Source organism: Pleurodeles waltl, chromosome 3_1 (genome assembly GCF_031143425.1).
Source record: "Pleurodeles waltl isolate 20211129_DDA chromosome 3_1, aPleWal1.hap1.20221129, whole genome shotgun sequence".
Lineage (NCBI taxonomy): Eukaryota > Metazoa > Chordata > Amphibia > Caudata > Salamandridae > Pleurodeles > Pleurodeles waltl.
This window is the reverse complement of record NC_090440.1, coordinates 1279216783-1279241950: the sequence shown is the minus strand read 5'-3', so window position 1 is coordinate 1279241950 and position 25168 is coordinate 1279216783. Positions and strand designations below refer to the sequence as shown.

Sequence of the window (25168 nt, the reverse complement as noted above, 5' to 3'; positions counted from 1 at the left end):
CACACGGTTTGAACCCATTACTTCAAAACAATCAGGTTTTCGAAAAAACCTTGACGTCCGTCAAAGAAAATGGCAGCTCTTATCCGGATCTGCAGTTAACCGGCACGGAAGGAATAGAACTGACACACACATGCCGAGGTGGCATCTATTTAGACAACCGTGATGTCATAGACGGCTCCAACGATGCTGTCCATGCCATGCGGATCCAAACGACGCCAACAGATGGAGCACGCAGGGTACTGCTCAGCAGAAAAATTCCAGATTCGAAGCGGACCCCAGGGAATTCTAAAGGTAAGGAATCTGCAGCTAGAAGTCTATCAGATTAAGCAAAACAAAGTGGTCATACTATATGGTGATAGAGCAGCCACATTAGGGACTTTAATAGTAGCACCCAGTGTATTTAATGCGAATTTGCTCGAAGGCAATTTAGTAACTTGGTAATGATTAGTAAGGGGGCGATGCAATTTGTCGTGCAAGTGCAACTGTGTTAACAATGCATGAGTATCACAACAATCTGTAAACCACAGAATATAAAATTGAAAGTAAGAGCAAAGCAAACAACAACAAAAAAAACCTGACAAGATCTTCTCCAGCCTACCTTTGCCCATAAGGTCAACTGTTGATATCAGGCCATTCCCTTCTTGGAACCAAAACAGAAAAGATCATTCACCAAAAGATAGACATTTTAGCTTTTCTGTGTTGTAATAAATTGTTAGGGAGGTCAAAGAGTAGATGATTGCTGAGAGACTAGCAAGTAAGCCGCCTGCGCCTGTTTATCAAACTCTTTTGTATCCAGTTAAATCTGCGTTTGAATTGGAACTGTCAGATGAAAAGTGCTCCACTGCCCTTCAACATTTGACCAGTTTCCAGAAATGAAAGACTCAATCTGATTTAATTTGACTACATACCCAGCACCTATCTCACCCCATCACACCTACAACCTGTGTTAGAAATGGGGTCTCTAGTTGGCAGTGGTTTGCACCCTGTCACTCTTTTCAGGGTAAAGGAGTCACACAGCTCACCCCCTCTGTAGCTTGGCACGAGCAATTAGACTTATCTCAGAGGAAATGTGTAAAGTGCTTGTACACACCCAGTGAAAACACCACCAAAGTACTCCACACCAGTTTAGAAAAATAGCCAATATGTATTGGAGTAAAACAAGACCAAAAACAACAAAAATCCAACATACACAAGTTAAGATATCACTTTTTAAAAGGTTTAAATGAGTCTTAGTCCATAGGAATCAATGGCTGTATCAAATCAAACGTTATTCAGTTCAATGTACAAACCATAAAAGCAAACATACCAAAATCCATTGAAATATCCAAAATTAAAATATACACATCCTTTCTAAAAAATTTAAGAATCTTAAAATTTCAACATAAATCATAATCATTCAATAAATAAGAATTTATTCAAGGGTGTTCCTCACACAGCTGCTTTTAGAAAACACCACACAGAAAATAAGATATTTTCAGATAGCAACTGAAAAAACAAGAGGGCAAGGCATACTTGAGAGAAATTAATCTTTTTCAGTAACAAGATGAGGTTCTCCTTCCTAAGGCCCTCACAGAAACTGTAGTTTAAAAAAGTGCAGAGTGTCCTACAGGGATGAATTATCACTGCCACGTGGGCTGAGTACATGGCCTAAGTGCCTCCCTCTTGGGAAAGCTAACACGAGATGAAGAAGGTCAAGTCTGAATCTGGTTAAAAGGAAATGCTCATAAGTGCTTTTTACCAACAACAGATACAGTTCAGTCAAGGGAATAGTCTGTAATATGTAATAGGCACAAACACAGGTTTGAAGAGGACAGCCTCCTCCTCCTCCTCCCTAGAAGAGCTAGTCCTCAGGCGGAAGGAGTTTTCCTTTGCCCACTTCGGGTCCACTCTGACAATCCATTCTGGAGTACTAAACAACTAGCTCCTTCCTAGACACTGGATGAGGCTCTTGATGAACTTAAGGCAGAGGATGTTAAGAGACAGATCCAGTGCCAAGCAATATTTTAAAACCTCCCTGTCCAGGGTAGCAGAGGGCCATGTCCAGGTGTCTAACCACAAAACGAGAGGACAAAACACTACATCAGTTATGTAACTTATGCCCAACTCCACATGAACAGAGAATCTAAATATCGGCGTACTGTGAAGGACACAAAATAAGCGTCTTAAGAGGGTGTTTTCAGCAACTTGCAAATCTTTTTGATTGACATGCTGCCTTAGAGAAACATTTTGCCAGATACCTACAAAATAGTCTTAATCGGTCTTCTCCCTAGTCGTGTGGGGAAGCCAAACAGCCGCGTTAGCCCTAGCAAACTCCTCCTTCCTCCTGGACACCAAGGGACGCCAACACAGGAGAGAGTCAAATAGCAAACCCAGGTAGGAGAAAGCCCTACTTCTAGGGAGAACACTATTCCCAGGGTGAACCTATCTGTTTAAGTCCTTTGAGGGCCTACCACAATCACGCCAGTTTTTGTTAACATTAACTGTTAAGTCAAAGCCGTCCATAAAGTTGCCAAAGGCTTTCAACAGGACCTGCAAGCCCCTTGCTGTTTTAGCCATGACAGCATTGTCAGCATAGAGCGGGTGGGACACAGACAACATGTACTCCTACCGGGTATTTCCTTTGGAGTGAGTGTGACTATAAGGGAAACCCTCCCTCCGTTAACTTCCAGACCAGAGGCAATCTGCCTTGAGGCGCAGGGCCTATCCACAGAGAACAAAATGTTCAGGTAGGCCCACCATCATTTCACTTTACCTGCTAAGCATGCTTTCATGCCTTCACCTATAGGTGATCCATGACCCTGACGAATGCCCCAGACCTTCCAGCTCTTAGTGTGGGCAGAAACATGTTGGTCCCTGATTTTTTAGACTCCTCGAGTCATTAATCTCAACTGAATCCCTAACACAGATTTTAATTTTACCTACATACACCTACATTAAATTAATTCCTGATCGCATTAGGTGACTTGTAAGGTAATTTTATCTACACCCTATCTGGATCCCTGTAAACATCCAGTCAGATTTAAATTTCAGCACTCCCTCAGTAGTTCTTTTAACAACGAGGTTGAGTCCCCCAAGGTAGTATCATCTTACATGGGTGGGTCAAGGTGGTCAAATGATGAAGCATGACACTATAATGTGTGTGAGACCAGCTAGTCCGTAAAGGGAACTTCCTCTGTTAGACACAGCTCAAACCATATCCACCCGATACGTATCTCGCCACCTGGTAACTACGCGCTTAGCTAGCGATTCTAGAACTGGGCATATCATAATCTAGTTTCTTACAGTCTTACACCCCACACTTTTAGTGGTATTGTGACTTTCTAGTCTAATAGGGAGTTAGTGTGAGGTTGAACCACTCCTGTTACTCTCCCTTTTGTGTTGTAATAGCATAGAGGAGCACTAGCAAACTCCAGCCCCGCCCTCCCCCCCCCCCCCACATGCAGACAATCTGCCCCAACATCAGTCAAGGTCTGCTCTAGTTTATTGAATTATAGTTTAAAAAGAAATAGAGCCAAAATGCAGCCCTGGTGAACTCCCCCCTATATGAACATTCAAGGTCAGTCGAATAGCCCACTGAAGCAGTGGTATTTGTTTAGAGGCCTCTCAAAAAAAGAAAAGTCACTGTCGACTCCCATCGACCCCATGAGCTGCCCAAGCTTCTCCCTGCTGATCCAATCAAATTCTGAGGAGAGATCCATAAACTGCAGGTGTATTGACCCAGGACAGGTGATGGTATAGTTGCTTAAGACCATAGAGAGATTCAGGCACTGGTCCACAGTTGACCTCCCGAAGAAAGCCATACTGCGCCCCTGGGAGGACAGCATTATCATCCGCCAACTTCCCCAGCCTGTCCAAAAGGATACATCTTACTGTATTTTATGATGATTTATATGTATGTATGTGTACTTTTATGGCAATACGCCGAATAAAGTTATTTTGACTGACTGACTGATACATCTTACAACTTTTACAACCAGGTCAAGAAGGGAGATGGGCCTATAACAGGATGGGCTGTCTTGATTCCCCTTTTTGAAGGCTGGACCAATAATGGAGAACACACAATTGCGGTGGCCCTTCCTGTACTGCTGCATTCACAACTGAGGTCAGAACAGGAGTTCAGACATCAATATCACTAACATACCTATTAGTAGGGATGCCATTAGGTCCTGGGGCCTTACTCCTGGTCATATCTGCTATGCCCTTCCTAACTTAATCAGGAGTAAAAATCAGATTGCAGGCCCCTAGTGATACACCCTCTCCCGCAGTGGCCACTGTTTTAAAGGAGTCCTCAAAAAAGGTAACCCAGCAGTCCTCTGTAATATGGGCACTCACAAAAGCTGCCGTGTCTGCAGCCAGGAAAGGGCAATTCACGAGGCCCCTGAATTTAGAACTAGACTTCTGTGGACTGGCTACAAGCAGTTCTTCCCAGATCTCAACTCTTAAATCATTTTTATGCCTCCCCAGCTCTTTTTCATACCTCGTGCAACAAGCCTACAAGTGAACGGGTCCCTAGTCTTGGAGTTTAATGCACACACAAGTTGCCTTCGATGCAAGGTGCAGCCCTTTTCGAACCATCTATGTATAGCTATCTGTCCACGAGTCACTGGGGCCTTCAGAAAACTGGAGGCGCACCTGGATATTGAATCAGAGGCCCCCAAGACAACTTGTAGCAGTACACTATTCCTTGCGCATGTCCTGATCTGGTTCCCACACTGCAAATATAATGTCCTAAAGAAGGACTCCAGCTCAATATGTGACCATCGCAGCCTCCTACCTTGGGACGTAGGGATACAAACCCCCTCAATCCTGACTGAGGTCTGCTGGACACACACACTGGATTGTGTTCACTAAATGGGCTCATCAGTATATCAGACTTAACAATGCAGGGAAGAAGGGGTGCAGAGAGAAGAATAAAATCAATAAATGTCCCACATCCTCTCCCAATAAAAGTGGGATTAAACTCCTTTACATCCAGGAAAGAGCTTTCCAGGGACAATTTTAAATTAAACTCACTCATCAATGCATTCAAAAGGGAGCCTTGCACAGAGTGATCCAAGTGGAGAGCTGGCAATAACATACAGACCACACTTTGTTCACCCCACCACTCAAAGGGTCCCCACACGTGCACATTAAAATCTCCTGCCACAATAAAATTAGCTGGACGACGGACTCAGTAAGCAAATGGCCGAGCCTGAATGTTACTTAAATCCTGAGGGAAGAGCCTAGCGTTATAGAAATTCAGCTGTATCAACTTAGTGGATCCCATTGATGTAAAGAAGAAACCCTGTATCGTTGTAAACCCTGTAGATAACAACTGTATTCTTCTACTAATAGCCAGCAAAGCAAATATTATCAAGCCCCCCTTGGGTTGGTCGTTCCTTGATTCCAAAGCTGGGGTAAAGAATGTTTTAGAGCCATCTAAGTAAAAATGATTAGCAGTTGCCATGTTTCCTGAAGGCAAATAACTGTGAAGCCACTAATGAAGTCCTACCACTTAGGGTCACTAAATGTACCCACAAGGCCTGCAATGTGCTGGCTTATTAAATTTAAGAGCTCTAGCTTCATTAACTGGTAGAGCCCCCTCATAATGGATTAACAAATCTGACTTGAGCCCTCCCCTATTAGCATTTCCTTCATGTCAATCACAGTCATCCAACCTGGCTAGCGGAGCAAATATATTACACAAGCCAGTTTACTAGATGCCACAACCTGGCCACCCTGTGCAGAAGAAAGAGACCCCAAAATATGTTGGTACCTCGTTACAGGTTACAGCGCCATGGACACAGGCTTATAAGAGAAACCTATGGGAAAAGCCACAACAGAAGATGGGACAATATCTGCATTACCGTGCCTAGATATAGCAACACCCTATTAGCAATGAAAGTTAATAACCATGCAATCACCCTCCAAACACTTCTTGCCTCCAATCGACCCCACTGACCCTCTGGACCATGTTGATCCATGTATCAATCTGAGTCTCTCATTAGAGAGTTCTGATCCAACCTGTGCAAAACCTTATCTTATTTTTCAACTGGTAAAAGCTTTCCCTGGTATAATACTTCAGGGTAGCACACTGCCCAAAACAACCACATAGGGCGAAGCTTCTGGGGCAAATTCGGGGTGTCAATATATCAGGGCATCATCTCCTCCACAACTGCAAATACTAAGCCGTCTGCCTTAGGACCTGGCACCAAACTTTGAGAGTGAGTAGATCCCCTATGGCTCCAGCAGGCCCCTGGCCACCCTTGATAGCTGGCCTCCCCTACTTAGATCTTCCCTCCCAGTCTTCCCACTTGTAGGCATAGATGAGACAAGTGTGGAGGCAGCAACTGCGTCATGGTCCTTTCACCCCTCCACCAACCCATCACTTATCATAGACTGAGGTGAACCTCTAGTAATCGTGGCTGAGGGGACAGGTGAGGCGGGAAAACGGATGCCTATAGTGTGCACTCAATCAAAATGCTTGGTTACCAAAAACTCAATGGCAGACAACCGCTCTCGGATTGGGCCCAACCGAGAGTCCAAAGCAGCGATCAAGATAGCACAAAGAGAGTCCAACAAAATGTCCATCTTATCTTTGGCCTTATCCTTCACCACAGGAGAATGCATGCTCGTGACCACGGGTCCTCTAGCTTTACTCCCAACCTTTTGCCTCTTTTCCTTACCACCACCCCCTTCTTTGGAAGATACTATCACTGCTACTGGCTCCAGCGGGATGTTGGTAATACTTGACCCCAGGTCTGGAGATGCCGCCACGGGGGAAATAATCAGGGGCTGGCCTTCTTGTATGTCTTCTGAGAGCGACAATCCTACTACCCCTGTAACCGTATGTGGGTCACCAATCGGGCATACATCAAAAAGCCCAGGGAGGAAAAGAGTTTGAGAGAAGAGTGAAAAACGACATTCCACCAGTTGAATCTCCTTGTGAATTATAACCACATCCCACCTCATCAATGCATCTACTGTGGTGTTGGGATTTAGAAGCACACATATGAGTTTCACGTTTCCCCATCACGCTCTAAACAACGAGGTAATAAGGCACCATTAAATAAACAAGGCAGGTTATAGTTAGCACTAGAAATGCTGCCACTCACATATTAGCACTCACTCGTAGGATAGTTGACTAACCCTCCCCACTGTCTGTAGCCATAGGACGAAAAGCTTGCACAAACACCCCATACAGAGCTAAATAGAACTAACAAGCGGGTAGGAGGCAATCTTTCCCCACAGGAGAGGTGCTGTATCAATTTTTTGCCATGGATTTTCTCCTCTAGGTCACCAGGTTACACTTCCATGGACCCACGGATTGGAGTTGGCACCACATGGCAAGTCAGGACTTTCAGCAGAAGAGCCCAGGCACTGGCAGACAAAGTCTTTGATGGCCCTGAGACTTAACAAGATGCAAGTTCAGTTTAAGCCCTTGAAGAACTTTGGAAAGCAGGATGAGGAAAGCAAAGCCCAGTCCTTTCACTCCCGGGACAAGCAGCAGGCTAGCACAACAAAGCAACAAGCAGAGTGGCAGTCCCTCCTACAGCATCCAGTCTTCTTCATGGCAGAATGTCCTCAGTCCAGAAGTGTTCCAACTATGTGGTGTCAGGGGTCCAGTAATGATACCCATTCCTGTCTTTGAAGTAGGCAAACTTAAAAAAAAAAAAAAAAACATCTATGCAGTGCCCAAGACCCTGCCTTTCCCTGCCCCGGCCCCAGACACACTCAAGCGGGTTGGAAACTGCATTGTGTGAGGACTGGCACAGCCCTATTCAGGTGCAAGTGTCAGCTCCTCCCACCTCTCTAGCTCAGGAAGACCCATCCTGCACACACAGACACTGAGGTGGCAGGTTAGATAGAGACATGTTTACAGGGCTGCTCAAGTGGATGGCAGAATCAGTGCTACAGGTGCACTAGTAGCATTTGACTTACAGGCCATCCTTGGGCACACACTGCACTTTACTAGGGACTTACAAGCAAATCAAATATTTAAATCATGGATAAACCAATCAACAGTACAGTTTAGACAGACAGCATTTGCACTGGTTAGCAGTGGTAAAGTATCCAGAGTCCTAAAGACAAAAGTAGATCAGAAACAAAATAGGAAGAAGGCATAAAGTTTGGGGATAACCCTGCAAAAAGGGCCAGGTCCAACATTCTATTTTCTGGGATAATACACAATGCTCCAGATGAGGGCCAAGAAGGCCTCTTTCTTTCACATGACTTGGACATGCCCGGAGAGTTGAGATTTCAGTAGAAAGAGTTCCAGCCAGATCACTAACCTGACAGGGAGCAGAACCTCCATATACCTAAACTGTGCCTACAGCAGGGTTTTAATTGGGCTGGGTTCCTCTGGGTCTGAGACTAGTTTGTAATTAAAAACCGATATTGAAACTGGTCCATATCGGGATCTATATATGTGTCCTTAACTTTATTGTCAAATGACTGATCGTTTTCTAAATAATTAATTTTAAAAATGTAAACATAATCCATGTCGGCAAATGAGTTCCTTTTTAAATTTCACCTGTTTTACTTAAACTTGCACAAAATACCAGTCGGGAGGTTCACAATAAGGATCACAGAAATGTAGTTTACATGTTTACGCCATGCCTTAAATACATAGGCGAAGCCCCTTTTAGAGCCACTCCACACACACTAAGACTCATACTTCACACTTAAAGCCCTAGCCTACAGGGGCTAATGCCTAGACCCAAGATAGACAAATTTAACTGCAAATTGATTGATCTGGCTATGGTTATCATCAAAAATGGCAAAAGCCAAAAAATGAAGTGCGCATGCACCAGGTATTACAACGTGGAAATATGCACTTTATAAATGGGCACAGTAGGGGATAGGATATGCAGACGCTACAGGCACACAGTGCAGAAGAACGCTGGCACAGTGGAATGGAACTCCTTACTGTAAAAGCTTGTCGAAAGCCTGATGACAGACCACAACAAAAGAAGATACCTGTGAATTCCATGCAGCCAAATCACCAAGTTAAACCAACCTGCACACCGCACCCGAAGCCTACAACTGGACAAAAACATTTAGGGCCATATGTATGAACACGTTTTGCCATAGATACAGAATGGGTAAAACCCTTTGATACATCTGGCCCATAGTGAGGAGACAAAGCATTACAACACGTCTCTTAATGTCTGCCACATTTATCCCCTTCTGTGCTGGGAACGTCATGGTTACGTCCACCGGCAGTGCTCCTGTGCCGAGGATGTAACCATTACGTCCTCGCCACTGAGCTCAGAGGGAGAGGGCTTCCCTCCCACCCCCCACCCAAGGCAGGGATGGAAGGGGAAGCCCTTCCACGCCCGACCCCCCAGTGACGTCTGATGACATCAGCGCACATTAATGCGCTGACCTCATCAGAGGCAACTTCCCCATCGCAGCTTCCAGCGCGATCAGAAGAGAAATGCAAAGCATTTCTGTAGGAAGTTGGCTCTGTATGCACTATTTCAAAGTAAGGAATAGTATGCACAGAGTCCAAGGGTTCCCCTTAGAGGTAAGATAGTGGCAAAACGAGATAATTCTAATGCTCTATTTTGTGGTAGTGTGGTCGAGCAGTAGGCTTATCAGAGGGTAGTGTTAAGCATTTGTTGTACACACACAGGCAATAAATGAGGAACACACACTCAGAGACAATTCCAGGCCAATAGGTTTTTGTATAGAAACATCTCTTTTCTTAGTTTATTTCAAGAACCACAGGTTCAAGATTTACAAGTAATACTTCAAATGAAATGTATTTCATGTAGGAACTTTAGGAACTTTGAATTAGCAAAATGGCATATACAGTTTTCACATAAATGACATATAGCTATTTTAAAACTAGACAGTGCAATTTTCAACAGTTCCTGGGGGAGGTAAGTGTTTGTTAGTTTTTGCAGGTAAGTAAACCACCTACGGGGTTCAAGTTTGGGTCCAAGGTAGCCCACCGTTGGGGGTTCAGAGCAACCCCAAAGTTACCACACCAGCAGCTCAGGGCCGGTCAGGTGCAGAGGTCAAACTGGTGCCCAAAACACATAGGCTTCAATGGAGAAGGGGGTGCCCCGGTTCCAGTCTGCCAGCAGGTAAGTACCCGCGTCTTCGGAGGGCAGACCAGGGGGGTTTTGTAGGGCACCGGGGGGACACAAGTACACCCTCAGCAGCACGGGGGCGGCCGGGTGCAGTGTGCAAACAGGCGTCGGGTTCGCAATAGAAATCAATGGGAGACCAAGGGGTCTCTTCAGCGATGCAGGCAGGCAAGGGGGGGCTCCTCGGGGTAGCCACCACCTGGGTAAGGGAGAGGGCCACCTGGGGGTCACTCCTGCACTGGTGGTCGGATCCTTCAGGTCCTGGGGGCTGCGGGTGCAGTATCTTTACCAGGCGTCGGGTCTTTGAACCAGGCAGTTGCGGTCAGGGGGAGACTCGGGATTCCCTCTGAAGGTGTCGCTGTGGGGGCTCAGGGGGGTCAACTTTGGCTACTCACGGTCTCGTAGTCGCCGGGGAGTCCTCCCTGTGGTGTTTGTTCTCCACAAGTCGAGCCGGGGGCGTTGGGTGCAGAGTGCAAAGTCTCACGCTTCCGGTGGGAAACATGTGTTGGTTCAAAGTTGCTTCTTTGTTGCAAAGTTGCAGTCTTTGGGGAACAGAGCTGCTGTCCTCTGGAGTGCTTGGTCCTTCTAGATGCAGGGTAGTCCTCTGAGGATTCAGAGGTTGCTGGACCCTGGGAACGCGTCGCTGGAGCAGTGTCTTTAGAAGTGGGGAGACAGGACGGTAGAGCTGAGGCCAAAGCAGTTGGTGTCTCTGTCTTCTCTGCGGGTTTTTCCGTTCAGCAGTCCTCTTCTTCTTAGGTTGCAGTAATCTGAGTTCCTAGGTTCTGGGGAGCCCCTAAATACTGAATTTAGGGGTGTGTTTAGGTCTGGGGGAGTTAGTAGCCAATGGCTACTAGCCCTGAGGGTGGCTACACCCTCTTTGTGCCTCCTCCCTGAGGGGAGGGGGGCACATCCCTAATCCTATTGGGGGAATCCTCTATCTGCAAGATGGAGGATTTCTAAAAGTTAGAGTCACCTCAGCTCAGGACACCTTAGGGGCTGTCCTGACTGGCCAGTGACGACTCCTTGTTTTTCTCATTATCTCCTCCGGCCTTGCCACCAAAAGTGGGGCCGTGGCCGGAGGGGGCGGGCAACTCCACTAGCTGGAGTGCCCTGGGTTGCTGTAACAAAGGGGGTGAGCCTTTGAGGCTCATCGCCAGGTGTTACAGTTCCTGCGGGGGGTGTGAAGCACCTCCACCCAGTACAGCCTTTGTTACTAGCCACAGAGTGACAAAGGCACTCTCCCCATGTGGCCAGCAGCATGTCTGGAGTGTGGCAGGCTGCTAAAACCAGTCAGCCTACACGGGTAGTCAGTTAAGGTTTCAGGGGGCACCTCTAAGGTGCCCTCTTGGGTGTATGTTACAATAAAATGTACACTGGCATCAGTGTGCATTTATTGTGCTGAGAAGTTTGATACCAAACTTCACAGTTTTCAGTGTAGCCATTATGGTGCTGTGGAGTTCGTGCAGGACAGACTCCCAGACCATATACTCTTATGGCTACCCTGCACTTACAATGTCTAAGGTTTTGCTTAGACACTGTAGGGGCACAGTGCTCATGCACTTATGCCCTCACCTACGGTATAGTGCACCCTGCCTTAGGGCTGTAAGGCCTGCTAGAGGGGTGACTTATCTATACTTCCTAGGCAGTGTGAGGTTGGCATGGCACCCTGAGGGGAGTGCCATATCAACTTAGTCGTTTTATCCCTACTAGCACACACAAGCTGGCAAGCAGTGTGTCTGTGCTGAGTGAGGGGTCCCCAGGGTGGCATAAGATATGCTGTAGCCCTTAGAGACCTTCCCTGGCATCAGGGCCCTTGGTACCAGGGGTACCAGTTACAAGAGACTTACCTGGATGCGAGGGTGTGCCAATTGTGGAAACAAAGGTACAGGTTAGGGAAAGAACACTGGTGCTGGGGCCTGGTTAGCAGGCCTCAGCACACTTTCAAATCAAAACTTAGCATCAGCAAAGGCAAAAAGTCAGGGGGTAACCATGCCAAGGAAGCATTTCCTTACAATTTCTCTTCCGATCATGTGATGGGGGCCTGAGAGGCTTCAAATGGAAGGAAAGATGTGTATGTGTGTATTTTCTTTAGGAAGGCAGCCTCTTGGGTAATGGTAGTTCCCCATGGGGGCACATTACTGTTGGCCATATCTGCCCCCCCCTTGGGTTTGGTAGGTTTCCCTAGATGGCTGCTGACCAAAAACACAGGTTGCCCCCCTACAAAACAGGTAGTTTTGTATTTGATAGTTTTGATGTGTCCCGATAGTGTTTTGGGGCATTTCCTTTCGCAGGCAGTAGGTCTACCCACAAAAGTGAGGTACCATTTTTATCGGGAGACTTGGGGGAACACTGGGTGGAAGGAAATTTGTGGCTCCTCTCCGATTCCAGAACTTCCTGTCACTGAAATGAGAGGGAAAAGTGTTTTTTTTTTAGCCAAATGTTGATGTTTGCAAAGGATTCTGGGTAACAGAACCTGGTCAGAGCCCCACAATTCACCCCATCTTGGATTCCCCTAGGTCTCTAGGTTTCAAAAATGCACAGTTTTGCTAGGTTTCCCTAGGTGCCGGCTGAGCTAGAGGCCAAAATCCACAACTAGGCACTTTGCAAAAAACAGCTCTGTTTTCTTTGTGAAAATGTGATGTGTCCACGTTGTTTTGGGGCATTTCCTGTCGTGGGCGCTAGGCCTATCCCAAGTGAGGCACCATTTTTTAAATCGGGAGACTTGGGGGAACGCTGGGTGGAAGGAAATTTGTGACTCCTCTCTGATTCCAGAACTTTCTGTCACCGAAATGAGAGGAAAATTTGTTTTTTTGGCCAAATTGAGGTTTGCAAAGGATTCTGGGTAACAGAACCTGGACAGAGCCCCACAAGTCACCCCATCTTGGACTCCCCTAGGTGTCTAGTTTTCAAAACTACACAGGTTTGCTAGGTTTCCCTAGGTGCCGTCTGAGCTAGAGGCCCAAGTCCACAGCTAGGCACTTTGCAAAAAACAGAATGAAAACCCATTGGAAGGTGCAGCTCATTTCTTGGCTCTGGTACCTAGGGTTCTTGATGAACCTACAAGCCCTACATATCCCCGCAACCAGAAGAGTCCAGCTGATGTAACAGTATACTGCTTTCAAAAATCTGACATCGCAGGAAAACGTTACAGAGTAAAACGTGGAGCAAAATGGCTGTTTTTTTTTTTCACCTCAATTTCAATATTCTTTTATTTCAGTTGTTATTTTCTGAAAAAACACTGAAACACTTATAGGATCTACACAAATGACCCCTTCCTGAATTCAGAATGTTGTCTACTTTTCAAAAATGTTTAGCTTTCTTGTATCCAGCACTGGTTTCTCACCCATTTCGGTCACTAACTGGAAGGAGGCTAAAAACACAAAAAAACTAGTAAAAATTGGGTATGTCCCAGTAAAATGTCAAAATTGTGTTGAAAAATTGGGTTTTCTAATTCAAGTCTGCCTGTGCCTGAAAGCTGTGAAGATGGTGATTTTACCACTGCAAACCCTTTGTTGATACCATTTTAAGGGAAAAACCACAAGCCTTCTTCTGCAGTCCTTTTTTCCATTTTTTATTTTTTTTAAATACATTTTCGCTGTATTTTGTCTAATTTCTTGGTCTCCTTCAAGGGAACCCACAAAGTCTGGGTACCGCTTGAATCCCTAGGATGTTGGGAAAAAAGGACGCAAATTTGGCATGGGTAGCTTATGTGGAGAAAAAGTTATAAAGGCCTAAGCGCGAACTGCCCCAAACAGCCAAAAAAAGGCTCGGCACGGGAGGGGAAAAGCCCTGGCAGCGAAGGGGTTAAAGTGGTTAGCCTCCCTAAAATTGCATTTGTGAAATTTTCTTTCAGCAGTTTTTACACCTTGTGTACTAGAAAACAAAGTAATGATTATAAAGTAAAAAGCACGATATGCAATGTGTGTGTATATATATCTCCCCTAGTGGCAGTCAACACTTGGCAGTTTTATTTAGAACCATGTTTCCATAGAAAACGTGTTTGTCTTGCCTGTATCTTTGGCACCGTTTGACAAATCTTAACGAAATTTTCCAAAACAAGTGCCCTGGTGATTCTTAATATGCACTGAAAGTTTCGAGTGATTAAGACTGAGAAAATCGAGGGGGGGGGGGTGTTGCATTTCCCATGTTAATTCCCATAGGACCTTTGGACAATGCTACAGCCTGAACCACAGACGGAATTACACAAAGTTTGACAGAAAGCTAGCTTTCCGCACCCAGATTATGTTTTCGCTTATTTGGTGTAAATCTGTTCAGTAGTTTTATAGATATTAAAAGGGAAAATAAATAAGTGTATCTCCTGCTGTGACGGCTTTACCAACAAAGACGAGCTCATGCAGGAAAATGCACAGCTCTGATTGGCTGCCAACACCTCAAACCAGGAAGTGCTGGCAGCCTTCTGGGGACTCTGCTTCAGCCGAGTCCCACTACAAAAAATTTAAAAAAGAATCCCCTCCTAGAAGCTAAAACACACACAAACGTGGGCTTCTCATGCAGTAAAGTAACTGCAACTCGCGCCCTCGCCATGCACTGCTAATTACCCCACAAATTACAGCACTCATGACATCTTTGATAACATCAATGTAATATCTGCAGTAAAAATGTTTACGAAAAGAACTGCAAGGCGGGGGCTAGAGTTATAGTTACCTCAGGGCACGAGTTATAGTTACTTGACATAACTCCAACTATAACAGGTGAATTTCTATGGTTTTCTACGTTTAAAAAGTGAGCCTAACTATAAAGTTCCTGCATGCCTTTCTGGGTTTCATTTCTAATAATGATTTGAATTTTAAATTTACCAACAGGATACATGAATCTGAAATTTCTTTTTTTGACATTCTGATTAAAGTAGAGAATGGAGTAGTACAGACTAGTCTTTTTAGGAAGGAAACTGCAGGTAACAGCATCCTACATGCCCAGAGCTATCACCCCACTAAACTTAAATGGAGCATCCCCTATGGAGAACTTCTTCATGCTAAAAGAAATTGCAGCACTGCGGCAGCTTATGAGCTGGACAAAGTTGCTATGGATAAGAGATTTAGAGCTAGGGGGTATCCCAGGGATGTCATTAAAGGAGCCATTCAGAGAGCAGATGGGATTCCCAGAGAGATCCTTTTAACAACTAGAGATAACAAAAAGAGTGTGAAGAATGAGAATAGCAATGTGATCAGATTGATTACTACTTTCGACAACGAATCAGCAAAGTTAGGGACAGTTTGAACAAACATTGGTATTTGGTGAGATCAGATCAAGTGATTGGGAGTTTAGTAGCACCACGTCCTACTATCGTTGTACAGAAAGTGCAGTTCAATAAAGAATATTTTGGTTCATAGCTTTTTCAGTAAGGGAAGCAAGAGTACATGGTTACAAGAACAAAAGGGTTTCTTTAAATGTTTAAAGTGCAAAGCCTGTAGATATAATACAAACAGTAAAACGTACATATTGCCTACTGGTAGGAATGCAAGGATAAATAAGTTAATCAATTGCAACAGTGATGATGTGATTTATGTACTAGTTTGCCCTTATGGTTTCAACTATGTAGGAAGTACGGTCTTTCCAGTTAAAAAGGAGAATTCTGGAACATTATTGAGCTATCTCTCACCATGACCCCATGTACCCAGTGGTGAGGCATTGGCATAAGATACATAAACATAGCACTGAAAAAAATTATTTGTTCAGTATTGACAGGGTCTACTGTCATGAGTCCCCTTTGTAAAGGGATTATATATATGTTTCCATATACGTGATTTTGCCTCGAATATGCATTGATTTTATTTATTAATATTTTTGTCTCAGATTTTGAATAGGGGTTTACAGGTTTCTGTTTTTGGGATAACTGTGGGTTTTGGTAAAGTTTTGTGTCAATTTTCAGCCAGTATACAATGTTTTGTTGTTCCTCTTACTTTCATGGATATTCCATTGGATTTTAGACCCATTTTTTAAGTGTTAATTACGGTTTAGATATGTGTATCATTTGGCTTATTATTTGAATGTCTGCCAAACATTCATGCATTAGTCTCTACTTGCCACTGGACTTAGTACTATGCGTGTGTGCATTTTCTTTTTTGTTTGGACGCACTTTATATCATTTAGGCTATATTGTTGACATTTAAAATAAGCCACTAGGCGCAGATAAACACACTGCAATGTACAGTTGAATTAACAAGGTCAATGATAGCCTCAGTTAATTATGTCATCCAATAAAGAAAAAGTTTACTTTTTTGTCCATCGTAGTAATTTTTCTTTTACCGGTTTCTGTTTCTTGAAACATGCCTGCATGGTGAGTATTATTTAGGCTATTTTGTTGAGATCTGATATTAAGCCACTGGGCTTGATTATATAAATTAATCAGACAATGTTAAATGGATATCCTCATGGAAAATGCTGTGTGTCAGACGAGAAAGTAACTTTTCTCTTACCGGTTTTCTTCTTTCAGAAACATGTCCGTATGATAAATTGTTGCAAATAATCTTGATATTTTGTAATGATTGCTTAGAGGGCAACAAAGTTCAAAGGCTAGAGTATTTTTTTTATATTTACTTTAGAAATGCGCTGATACGTCTTTAAATGAGACAATACTGTTTCGATTTTGCGTGCTCTAACGAAGACCTTTTTGGTCGATACGCGTGAAATCTGGATTTTTGAGTTGAATTTGGCATTCTGCACTCAATCATTAAAATCAGGTTAATCTTATTAGTAAATTTACTTTGAGCTGATTGATAACTCAGTTATTTCAATATAAAGCGATACTGGGTACTCAAAAATAATGTAACACAAATTAGGACATAGTGTAGAATTTTTTTTTTTTTTAAACTTTAAAAAAAAAAAAAAAAAAAAAAAAAAACACAAATACGACTTTTTTTTACGAAAACAGGTACACTTCACATATTACTTTTTGCCTTCAAAATTACAGCAAGACTTGCTGTTAGAAGAGAATGGTTACAAGCACTGCAATTTCAGAATAATTCACACTGCAGGCCCTGTAAGAAATGTACACTGTATTTCATTTAATGTACTAGTTCGAGACAAAGCAATAAGGTATACTGTCGCCTGATGTATGCAGATTAACAGATAAAGTGTTAATATAAACCAGTTTAAAATATAAAGACTAACATCCGCAAACGCGCTCCTTTTCATTCACCAAATAGGTCTTCTCAAGAACAAGCATTTGCGCTGAAAAGATTTAAACCAATGACAACAAAAACCTTCTTCCAGTGGCACCACTTCTCTCTCCTGAAAGAGACCCATAACCAGTGGCCTATCGAAAACCAAGGGCCATTAAGACATGCCAAGGAAAGGTGCTATGACGGATGTCTGAGGAAAAAAAACACCACTCCCCGTAAAAACAAACCAACATAAAATGCGCTACACATTAGCAAAGAACGTTATAAGCAGTAGCTCCTGCAATGTAGGGCACAGAAATCACTGCTGACAATTCAAACATACTTTCCCACGGCAGCACACGAATCCGACACGTATTTTTAGAAAGCAGTCAATCAACCCCTAGTATATAACCCCGCCTAAATAGGAATTAGTCATTCTGTTACAGACTTCACTACTGCAGTGTTCACCATGCCATCTTAACGCTGAAACAAGTAGGCATAAGGCTAGCTGATGGTCTGCGTTTATTATGTACACGTTAATACAGCCGCGCCAGTCATTCCGGGGCAACAGGTGCGCAATGAAAAAAAGGATTCATTCTAAAGATTTTTTCGTAGCAAGTTACGACATTCATTTTAGAAGCGCGTATTTTCCCCCCTTCACTCCGAGCGCCTCGGTTCTCAAAGGGTCTTAGAAAACACTGTGGGCTGCATCACAACAGTAACAGGCGACTCTGTGCTGAAGAAGTCGCCAGCGGTGTATGGCACATACCTCAGATCAATGTGGTACCATAAACCATCAGAAGTTAGAGTAATCTAAACACCGTTACACGAACAACAATTACTTTTAGCATAGTGAGAACATTCACACATTTCAAATGTCTGAATCACAAACGCGTGCTCATTAGCATGCCATTTCAGCCTCAAGATTTGGGAGACTACACGTATTTAATTTAAATATTGTTCAAACACCTAATATTATTGAAATGGTGGAGAACAACAAGTTACATTGCCTTTAGTGGAAAAGATATCATATAAAATCGTGCTCACAAGTAACATTTTAAATTGGGGGGATAGGAAAACGTTATAATTACAAACTAGTTGGAATCAAGGACCATAGTCTTAGTATATCTGAATTATGGAGCAATGAAAGATGTCATGTTTGAAAAGCAGAGAGCGAGACAGGTGAAGGCGGGTGATGTCACAACATTTAAGGGTGAATGAACATGGGACGTGAACATAAAGGAAGATGGGAAGTGAGCAGAATGAAAAATGCAATCGTGTTCACCATCTTCAACTTAAGGCGAAAAGGGTGATGGGTCAAATCTTCACTGAGCTTGACGAAGAGGCTGTGGATAGCAGGTGGAAACAAGTGGTTAATTTTTGCTGGAAGAGAATACATACAATCACCAAGGACTGAATGAGTGGCGAGATATTTAAAATCTGGAACTGACTGCAAGGGGTGGGCAATATTGATAATCAGAGAATGGTCAAGAAACAGGTAGGCGGGCTTGTACAGGTGGCTCTATTCAACATCGCGAAAAGGGGGTGGGGCGAGGCGTCGTGTGACGTCCGTATGTGAGTTTTATGCAGAATGCATTGGTGTATTTTAGACAGATTGCATTTGCATGCTTTGGAAACGGAGCAATGTCAGAACCACTGAAATGAGAATGAGACGGAACAGAGCAGGGGGATTTATATATTTGAGGGCGGGGTTGTTATAGAAAATACACATTATAGAGTTGACAGAACTACACAGGTTATACGTATGAACAAAATGTGTGCTGCATTTCTGATCTTTAAGCTTGCACCCACCCGCACCTCCTTTTCGCATGGGGATTCCAGGCTGCAGCCAGGGTGATGTAATGCATTTGGAGCCTGCAGACTCGGCTTTGGGGGCGGTCCTACCTTCATACAAGAGCAGGTCCTGGGGCACCGACACCCCACGGGATGCCGCTCTGCTGCGGTGTTTGTGGGCGACACCTTCGACTCTTCAGGACTACCGAGCAAGAGGCGGCTTGTAAGCCGCAGCCCGTCTGAGCACAGGGTGCATCCTGCAGGAGACCGAGACGTCAGAGGGGGTCTCCAGCCTCCCCCCACGTCCCCCGAAAGGACGGGGTTGATAACAACACCCAATTCGCAGTGTTCAAGCACAACTGGTGTCCCTTCCCAGTAAAAAAAAAAAAGAAAGACCTATTCTTTTAATTGAAGTAAAGAGTTGCTCGCCTGAGAACTACTCCACAGAGCGCAGTTCCCAACCGTACGACAGAAGGGTACAAAAAAAAAAAAAACCGCGCCGCCGTCACTCACTCGGCGACGACACCGCAGCACAGGCTAAGCGCCGCCGCAAGGGGGAGTCTGTCAGGCAGGCACTCTCGCGAGAACTCAGCGGGCAACAACAGAGTAGCCACGGATGTGTTTTCATTAGAGGAAGAACCGTTAGCAGCGCCGCGACGTCACATGACAAGTTTTCAGATGCACGCCTCGGTACTGTGGGTCGTACAGTTAACACCGCCGTGGGGAAGCTGTAGATGAAACGTGCAAGTTATGTCCACTTAGCAGACAGTTCAGGAAGGTGTTCACACAGCTTCTAGGTTTCTTTGGTTGTTTTTTAAAACCGCGTAAACAAGATTACAACTCTAGGAGTTCGAAGAAAACACATGTATAGTGTCAAACGTGGTTGGAAACAGGTATCTACTACGTTCAACACGGTTGCTGCATATCTAGTTAATATATTTAGTTAATCGCTGCTTAGTAAATTCTTGTTAACATAGTGGGGGTGGGTTCAGGGCACCTAGTACACCATGATGATTAAAAAACGGTCTTTTGTATTCCTACTGTCACCGTTGACATGTTGAGAATGGCCACTGATACCAAAGGCACAAATATGGTTGCATAGCTGCCAATTTTTCAGGTTGTTAATGATGTGGCGTTTTACCCTGCTCTTTAATTTTAACTGCTACTAATGAACCATGAACAATGGTTTTCTCCTAAGGACTTTGTTGCTGCACAACTGGACTTGGGCATAATGTAAATCCAAACTATCAAATAAAATTTCAGAATTAAGTGTAAAGCAGATTAGGCTTAACAATAAAGATTGACAAGTGTTGCAGTGCAAACCATGAAGATTATTAGAAGTTACACATATTACAAAAAAGCGAATTAATGCAAAGAGTCAGGTAAGCATTTGTCATATAAAGCATGAAGATTAGAATAAAATGTTAGAAATTGGTTAGTGGTTGACTAGGGTGCAAACCCTGGTCAAGCAGCAACCAAAATCCTAGTCAGGGTAAGGCACAAGCAAACCCCAAACTGATCTATACTCAACCCCCTGGTTGCTTGGCACCGAGCAGTCGTGGTTAACTTAGAGGCAATGTTTAAAGTATTTGTGCAGTACTTCAAATAGTAAAACAGTGGAAACACCACACAAAGACTTCCACACCATGTTAGAAAAATAACGTTTAATTTAATAAATAAAACAAAACCAAGGCAACACAAATCTAATTAGTAGAATAAGAGATATTGTGTTTGAATGTTTTTAGAGAAAATAGTGCCATAAGAAGTAAAGTCTCAACTTTGGATATTTGGTTGCACCTGACCTGAGACAAAGTCTCAAGTTCAGGCTGATCGAGATGAAGCACGGGCCTGCTGCAGGGACATAGTTAGGCTCCCTGAACAGATTCCCTTAAATCTTGGGTTACATGAGTGTTGCTTGGATTCACAGCGAAGATGCGCCACACAGCCAAGGCAGTGCATAGGTTACAAGATGCAATGAGGCTGTGGTGCAAGGTCCTTGTGTGCCAACTGCAAGGATCCCTTCAACAGGGCTTTCAATGTGAAATCCAGCATCAGGAATGTGACACGCAGTCGGTGCAGTGCAGTTCTGAAGAGCTGTGCGTTGCAGAGTCCAGTGTCATTGTTGATACTGCCGTCGAGAGATGTGAGGGCCTACACAGAGGAAGCGTTGCACAGAGGCAGTTCTGAATGCCATGAAGGCTGCGATGCAGGTCTTGTGCAGCAGTTCTGATCCAAGCAGTGCGTTCGATCGTGCTCGGGTGTGCGCCACGCAGAAGAGGAGATGCAAGGATTCCACTGGGTCTACTGAGGCTGGCAGAGCACATTAAGCCCCCTTCCAAGGGTCCAGCATTGGGGTGGCCCAATGTAGCAGGGAAGTCTCACAGATGGCAAAGTCCAGGTGCAGATGCAAGGTTGTTGGAAACCTATTAGGTTCCTGAGGTTTCAGATCAGGAGCCCAGCCAACGAGCCCTTGGAGTCACTCTGGGTTCAAGTGATGCAGGCCCAGTCCTTCTAATTTTGGTAAGAGGGCAGCAGTTATTTTAGAGGAGTATTCGAGAAGAGTGGCAGTCCTTGTAGCAGCACAGCAGTCCTTTTGGCAGCGTATCTACAAGTCCATAAGTGTACTGGTAGTGGTGGTATCTCAGGTCTTTTATACAAAGTTCTGAATTTGAAATGGACAGAAACTTCTAGACGCATGCCTTTCAAGTGTACAGATGCCCTGCCTTTCCTGCCCTGGCTGCAGACTAACTACAGGAGGTAGGCAGCCCTTTGTATGGAGACAGGACAGAACTTATTTAGGTGTAAGTGAGTGTGCCATGAGTATATGGAAAAAATATGGTGTGTGGGAGAGCTATTGGTGCAGTGACATATACAGGTAATAATTAGAGGTTCAGGGTTTATTTGGGACAGACATAATATTAGTTAAATAAGCAATGGGTTGGGTATCGACTGATCCAAGTTGGCCGCTACAAAGTGGGAGAAGAATCTGTGTGTTAGAAATGGGGTCTCTAGTTGGCAGTGGTTTGCACCCTGTCCAAGTAGGGACCCTCACTCTAGTCATGTTAAGGGAGCCACACAGCTAAGATAGCCCTGCTCACCCCCTTGGTAGCTCGGCCCGAGCTATAAAGAGGGATCTCACCCCCTTAGTAGCTTATCTCAGAGACAATGTGTAAAGTATTTGTACACACACACATAGTAACACAATGAAAATAACACAAAAGTACTCCACACCAGTTTAGAAAATAGCCAATATTTATCTGGGTAAAACAAGACCATAATGATCAAAATCCAACATAGACAAGTAAAGGTGCACATTTTTAAAGATTAAATCTCAGTAAAGCCCTTAGAAACACAATAGGTCCAACTGGGACTATCACAATGTCCTTGATGGAGTAATTCCTAACAGTCTGACGCCACTCGCAAGGGAGTGAGGGCCAGTCACAAAGTTGCATGGACCCCCAGGTTCAGTACCTTGAAAAACGATGAGGAAGCAAAGAATTTGCAGGGAGTTGGAAAGGTGAGGAGTTGCTGGAGCCGGTGCAATGCCAGTTCCTTACTACTACCGGGGAGGTGAGGCATTGGTTCCTTACTGCAAGGCAGGGGAGGCGAGGCATTGGTTCCTTATGGTTGCAGGGGAGGTGATTCGGTGGCGAGGCGTTAGTTCCTTACAATCCGGTGGGGTCAATGAATCCAGCAGGACAAGATGTGCAATGTCGACTTCATGGTGTTACGATCTCACCACAGGGGCTACAGCGGAGTCAGATGTCCCGGACATAGGGGACACTGCACTCAGGACTCACGCTGTGGCGGCACTTCGGAGGCGCTCTGTGGCATTGGTCACGGTCATTGAACTCAGCCGGTACCACAGCTCTTGGTGCAGGCAGCGGAGCAGAGTCAGCAGTGCTGGTTCTGAAGTCGCTCTGGAATCAATATTCTTGGTTTCTTACTGGTTTCACCAGATCTCACTTCCAAGGGCCCAGGAACTGGATTTGGCACTACTTTGCAAGTCAGGACTCTCAGCAAGAACGTCCAGGTGCTGGCATATGAAGTATTTGATGTCCCTGGGACTTCTAACAGGAGGTAAGTTCAGTTCAAGAGGTAAGCTCAGTTCAAGCTCTTGGAGAACCTTGGAAAGCAGGATGTAGAAAGCAAAGTCTAGTCCTATCACTCCCAGGACAGAAGCAGCAGACCAGCACAGCAAAGCAGTCCCTCCTACAGCATCCAGCTCTTCTTCCTAGCAGAATGTCCTCAGTACAGAAGTGTTCTAACTATGTTGTGTCAGAGATCTAGTACTTAAACCCATTTGTGTCTTTGAAGTAGACAAACTTCAAAGAGAAGTCTTTCTGGTGCACACAACTCTCCCCTCTGTCTTTGAAGTAGACAGACTTCAAAGAGAAGTCTTTCTGGTGCACAAGGCTCATCCCTGCCCCAGAAACACTCCAGGGGGTTGGAGACTGCTTTGTGTAAGAACAGACAGAGCCCTATTCAGATGCAAGTGTCAGCTCCACCCACCTCTCCACCACACTAGCTCAGGAAGACTCATCAGCCTGGTGATGGGCCATCAGGATATCCAGGGCACACCTTAGCTCCCTTTGTGTGACTTTCTAGAATGAATGCACAAACTGATCAACTGTGTTCCTGACCCTGATGTGTATTCAGCACACAGGCAGAGGCACAGAATGGTTAAGCAAGAACTTGAACACTCTCAAAAAGCTTACGATAGGGGTGACTTACATGTAGTTAAAGGGAAGGTTTGGTCCTGGCAAGTGGGTGCAATTGGTAGGTCAACATGGGAGTTAAAAACTGCACACACAGACAGTGCAGTGGCAGGCCTGAGACATGTTTACTGGGTTACTCGTGGGTGGCACAATCAGTGCTGCATGCCCACTAGTAGAATTTGATTTACAGGCCCTGGGAACGCATGGTGCACTATCCTAGGGACCTACTAGTAAATCAAATATGCCAATCATGGATAAAAACAAACACCAATTCAATTTAGACAGAGCACTTGCATTTTAGCACTGGTCAGTAGTGTTAAAGTGCCCAGTGTCCACTGGCCAGCAAAAATGAAATTCAGCACAGGATAAAAACCAGGAAGTCAGAAGCAAAAAGACAGGGGAAACCACACCAAGAGCTGACAGGTCTAGCAATGGTCCACCCAGTCACACATAAGCTCCTATTGTGTGTGGCTATCTAGAAAGAATGCAGAAAGCCCAGCTGCCAACTACACCCAGTCATGTGACCAGAGACAGCGTGCAAGCACAAATGGCTAAGGCAAGACAATGCCAACTTTCTAAAAGTGGTAGTTTTAGAATTGTAATTTAAACCCTGACTTCACCATGAGTTAGGATTTTAAATTAGGATTCCAGCGACACCGAACAGAAAAAAGGTTCTCTTCTCATTTGAAAATTACACTTGTTTAATGTGATAAGGCAACTCCAATGTTATCCTACAGGAGAGATAGGCCTTGCAGTAGTGAACAAAATAGTTTTTTACTACCAGGACATGTAAATTGTAAAAGCACATGTCCAACCTTTTAAATACACTGCACCCTGCCTTCGGTGCTGTCCAGGACCTACCTTAGGGGTTACATATGTACTAAAAAGAAAGGTTTGGGCCTGGCAAAAGGTTTATTTTGCCAGGTCGACATGCAGGTTAAAATTGCACACACATCATCTGTAATGGTAGGCTTGAGGCATGTTTAAAGGGCTACTTAAGTGGGTGGCACAATCAGTGTTGCAGGCCTTTAGTAGCATTTCATTTACATGCCCTGGGCACATGTAGTGCACTTTACTTGGGACTTATAAGTACATTCATTATGCCAATTGGGTATGAGCCAATGTTACATTTGTTTAGCAGAAAGCACAAGTACTGGATAGCAGTGGTAAAGTGTGCAGAGTTGTAAGGCCAGCAAAAACAGGAGGTCTGAAGGCAAAAAGTTAGGGAGAAACCACGCTAAGGATGCCAGGTCTAACAAAATGCAGATCATGAAATAGCAGAACATGTTATAATGCGGCTCAGTAAAACAGAGTGTACCCTCTAAAGAGCAGGGGAAAGTTAACCCAACACCCTCTGGGTAAAGATCACTTTTAGGGTGAAATAAAATACGATTATCATGTTAACTCCTCCCATGCTGGGGATGAGCTGGGCTCGTCCAGGCACACGGTTGCCGTGTGC

The 25168-nt window shown here is 44.5% G+C and overlaps 1 protein-coding gene across 3 annotated transcripts in view; it reads right to left on the bottom strand.

The window, feature by feature from the left end:
- PTPN4 (protein tyrosine phosphatase non-receptor type 4) overlaps positions 1-19629 on the bottom strand; it is a 975501-nt gene extending 955872 nt beyond the window's left edge. For all 3 annotated transcript variants that reach the window (XM_069224613.1, XM_069224612.1, XM_069224614.1), the window contains exon 1: positions 19103-19629. The gene's annotated coding sequence lies outside the window, so the exon portion shown is untranslated. The remainder of the gene's footprint in view (positions 1-19102) is intronic.
- Between the last annotated feature and the right edge of the window lie 5539 nt (positions 19630-25168).